This window comes from Gekko japonicus, unplaced genomic scaffold (assembly GCF_001447785.1).
Source record: "Gekko japonicus isolate JY-2015 unplaced genomic scaffold, Gekko_japonicus_V1.1 scaffold713, whole genome shotgun sequence".
Lineage (NCBI taxonomy): Eukaryota > Metazoa > Chordata > Lepidosauria > Squamata > Gekkonidae > Gekko > Gekko japonicus.
Window position 1 is genome coordinate 767,365 of NW_015172026.1, and position 5,051 is coordinate 772,415.

A 5,051-nucleotide genomic window follows, 5' to 3' on the forward strand; every position below is an offset into this window, starting at 1 on the left:
TGGCTGACCAGAATTCTGAGTGGTTTATGGGTAGCTTAAGGGGAATGGCTCAGGGTTTCAGCTGGGCCAAACAGCATTTAGTTCCAGGGCTTCACCTTAGAATATATGATACAAGCATGGGGGGGGGGGAAGTGTCTCTGAACAGCTGCAGAGTGCACTTCCTCCTTTCATTTACTGACAATATTTCTGTCCTACCTTTTGAAGAAGACGAAGAAGAGTTGGTTTTTACACCTTGCTTTTCACTTCCCAGAAGAGTCTTGAAGCGGCTTACAATCATCTTCCATTCCTCTCCCCGCAACAGACACCCTGTGAGGTAGGTGGGGCCAAGAGAGCTCTGAGAGAACTGTGACTGGCCCATGCTCACCCAGCTGGCTGCACGTGGAGGAGTGGGCAATCAAACCTGGTTCTCCAGATTAGAGTCCACCGCTCTTAACCACTACACCAAACTGGCTCGACAGAACACGTAGTGACAAAATAAAACCAGTGGATATTGGAGATGGAGGGAAGATACAGCAAGTCTTTTGTGGTGAGGTTGACAAACCCAATAGCAGCTAATGGATAATCTGACAAAGTGGGGAGTTTCCTAAGCACAGGTGGAAGAAGCACTGAGACCTGGGATGTGGTGAAAGCGGCAACTCACTAAGGGGAATTATTGAGTGTACTGATCGACAGGGGTCATTTCCTGGGGGAGCGCACAGGAACGGAGCTCCGGCAGTAAGGAGCCCAGGGGGTGGGCACATGCAACAAGCCCCACCCCCTGCTCCCAGCAGCCCTCAGTTGGGCCACGAGGAGCAAGAAGCAGCCAGGTAAGTTGCAGAGCCCCCCCCCTCCGGCCTGCCTTCAGGTACAAGCTCTCCCTCCTCTGTGAGGGCAGATCTGCGCGCCCCCCCCCCAATAGCTAGCAATCCAAAACAGTCCAGTGGAGCCTGAGTGGTGGGTGTTGCCTTCTGACACACTTCCGGTGATGTCGGGGGTGTGGCATATGCAAATAATTTATGCTAATGAGCTCCACCTCTTTTTCTACTAAATGACCCCTGCTGATCGAGAATATCTTAATCTCATCTTTCTCCTCATGGGCCACATCCCTGCTAAGCTCTGTGTTCCCAGGTCGTAGCCCACCTTGTAGCCGGGTTTAACCACCAATGCTGATTTTAAAGTGCTTAAACTTAGGGTTCAATTAAAGGGGCAGGTTTTAAACATTTAAAGCCCTTCACCGCTTAGGGCCTGCAAACTTGTATCTAGAATTCCCTGACCCATTTCCCATAGCAATAGTGATAGGGCATTAGTATTCCTTTCCCCATTCCGTATATGTAGTGTGTAGAAAATGCAAAAATAAAAAAATTCCCCTTCGGGGGGGCCAAACCCCCCCCCCAAATGAACTTGAAGGACTGTCTCCTCATATGTACCTGAGGGACCCCTTCATTCTTCTCAGCACATTCGTCTTGATGTTCCTCTTCACAGCTAGGTTGGCTACCACCTGGTCACAGGCCTTTTCGGTCGCTGTCCCATCTCTGTGGAACAGTGTGCCAGAAAACATCAGAACAGCTGTGGTCTTCCAGGCGTTCAGAAAATTCTGTCAAGCAGAACTTCTTAGGCCCTGGTCACATGGAGAATTTGCTGCGTGAAAGGCACGAATGCTGGATGGATTTTCAGGGCGCGATCACACCGCAACATCTGGCAAGCGTAGCGCACCCATGACCAACCCGTGGTGTGCCGCCGAAGATGCGCCATTAAAAAGTACCTGCAAAGATCTTCTAGCAAATGGTTTGCCATGGGCTGCAGACGGACTCGTTTGGTGTGATCGCGCTGGCACATGCCTATTCCCTTCGGCCGCCCTCTTTGCAGCGCGCTCCAAAGGACAAAATCCTGGTGCACCGCCATCGCGTCTGATCAGAATGTGACAGCGCAAATAGCTATGCCTCCCCCTGTGTTTTCCGGCACGTGTGGCCAGGGCCTTAGTTGACTACTGGAGGACAGTGGAATCCAAATGAGGTCTGTTACCTGAGAAGGTTGATTTGCTGGATCTTAGCTGTTTTAGTGAAGAAAGCCGACAGGAAAAAAAATGGTTCACTTGAAATGTGGTGTTGGAGGAGAGTTTTATAGATGGACCTCCATAAAGGCAGATAAGTGGGTTTTGGATCAAATCAAGCCTGAATTCTCCCTAGAAGCTAAAATGGCTGAAGTGAGGCTATTGTACTTTGGTCACATAATGAGAAGACAAGAGCCACTGGCAAAGACAATGCTAGGAAAAGCTGAAGGCAGCATGAAAAGAGGAAGACAAATCAGGGCTCTTTTTGTAGCAGGTACTCATTTACATATTAAGTGACACACCCCTACTGTAGCCAATCCTCCAAGAGCTTACAGTAGCTCCTGTAAGAAGAGCTCTGTAAGCTCTTGGAGGACTGGCTACATTAGGGGTGTGTGGCCTAATATGCAAAGGAGTTCCTGCTACAAAAAGAGCCCTGCGAGACCCAACACGAGGTGGGTTGACTCAGCCAAGGAAGCCATGGCCCTCCGTTTGCAAGGCCTTGTTAGCCAAATTGCCTTATTTAATTAATAAACTTGGGGGGGGGATTATGAATATTAAAGGACAATAGGCATAAAATCATAACCTTTGTATACCAGAGTCAGAATTCCCAGAGCCCATGAATAGATGAGGAGACTAGGTTGCTGAAATAATTGGTCTTTTTACTTAATGAACCCTCAAGCATACAATAACAATAAGCAAGCACTCACACATACAATACAGAACTAAGAAATCAGGGTTGAAAAGATAGCGACGTTTGCATGAGCAGGAAGTATCGTCTGTGGGTGATATGTTACCTGTCCGGTGAGAGGAGTAGACCTTGCAGCGAAAAAGGAATAAAATAAAAGGGGAATGGATCATGAGTTGGCCAGTGATACACGGGGAGTGATTCCAAACTGCACAGGAATGGAACCGACAAGATAGGTAGGGGCAAAGGAGAGAGAGCACAAGAGAGCGAACACGGGGACCCCAGAGTCCACCCTCCAAAGCAGCCATTTTCTCCAGGGGAGCTGAACTCTGTAGCCTGGAGACCACTTGTAATTCTGGGAGCTCTCCAGGCCTCACCTGGAGGTTGGCAACAATGCTGACTGCAACAACTCTAGGAGCTCTTTTCAGAATGCAACCCAGCTTGTTCTTCCCACACACCACCAGGAGGCAAACGACCCCACCTGCAAAACACTAACTCTTTCTTATCTGTATAATTCAGAGGTGTCGAACTCATTTGTTAAGAGGGCCAGATCTGACATAAACGAGCCCTTGTTGAGCTGGGCCATGTGTGTCATAAAATGTAATGCCAGGTAGCGGAGATATAAACTTTATAAAAGGACACCAAACACAGAGATTTTTTTTTACTTAAAATAAAAACATGCTTAAAACATTAGCACTCTTGCAATATTTTGTTTATTTAAGTGTCTGATAACTGACACCTCTTGCTCTGAATTATTGCATCAAAATGTCTGTGCTGTTGCAATGTTGAGTACGCTGTTCAGGTGTGTATCTGTAAGCTGCAAACCCAGAGGTCATTTCGGGGGGGATCGTGGGGGATCGCAGTTCCCCCGGGTGAAGTACGGGGGGCGGGGCACATGACGAAGCCCTGCCCCCTGCTTGCCTTGCAGGTCCACCGCCGGGCCCCTCATGGGGCTCAGCAGTGGAGCTGCAAGGCCGGCGGCCGGGACCGTTGGGGGCGGGGTGTGTGGCCTTATGATACAATTCCGGTGATGTCATGGGGTGTGGCATATGCTAATGAGTTATGCTAATGAGTTCCCCTAGCTCCTTTTCTACGAAACGACCCCTGTGCAAACCTACGATGATGTAGCAGCAGAACTGGAAGCAGAAGACAGCCAGTTCCACTGCGGGCCTGATAGAAGCCCTCTGGGGGCCTGATTTGGCCTCCGGGCCACATGTTTGACACTTCTGGTATAATTCTTTGTAACTCTTTACCGCTGCAAGGTCACCCAACTTTTCACCTGGCCTCTGTAGCCATGCCTCTGAAAGCAACACTTTGTTTTATATCTAGTCCATTTCAATCCTGCCCTTCTTCCAGGGAGCTCAGCTTGGTCATGGTGTTATGTCATCCTTTTCTTCCTCATTTTTATCCTCACAACAACTCTGTGAGGCAGGCTTGACTGAGTGTGACTAGATGACCCTGGAGGTCCCTTCCAACTCTATGATTCTATGACCCACCCAGGTCAGCAGGTCACGGCATTTATCTCCGTGCTATCTTCACCTGCTGATTTCTGCACACTGAGCTGCTGTTAAAGGCAATTTTTCCTGATCAGTCGGCAACCATTACTAGGAGTGCCGTTTTTTCTTCTTCCAAACCGAGCCTGATCCTGTGTGCCTTTGTCAACTGCATCGCAGGCACAAATAAAGTAAGTGAGGTTTTTGCTGGTGAGAGAGAAAGGAGAAAAGCTTCACTTGTTGCGTTTCTGCCTGCCGATCACAGGGTTGCCAGCTTTTAAACTGGTCACTCTAGCTGTCCCTTTAATAGCCATTGGAACAGCTAGCAATTAGCAGCTGATGTTATTTACTTCCCTGCCCCTTAAAGCTTCAGCTGCTACGCTCTACTGATGGTTAAATTCCTTTTAACCAGAGGTCATTTCGGGGGGATTGCGGGGGATCGCAGTTCCCCCGAGTGAGGTATGGGGGGCGGGGCACATGATGAAGCCCCGCCCCCTGCTTCCGGCCCTCATTCAGCCAGGAGGAGGCAGGAGAAGAGGGAGGGTAAGTTGCTTCCTCCCTGCCTCTCCCCACCCCTGCCTGCCTGGGGCCAGGGAGGGCCTTGGCGGGGCTTCCTCGCACTACAAGGCCGGCGGCGGCAGCTGGGACCGTTGGGGGTGGGGTGTGTGGCCTTATGACACACTTCCAGTGATGTCAGGGTGTGTGGCCTTATGACACACTTCCGGTGATGTCAGGGGGTGTGGCATATGCTAATGAGTTATGCTAATGAGTTCCCCTAGCTCTTTTTCTACGAAACGGCCCCTGCTTTTAACTTAACCTTAACTTGTGGCGAGGGATGAGCTTT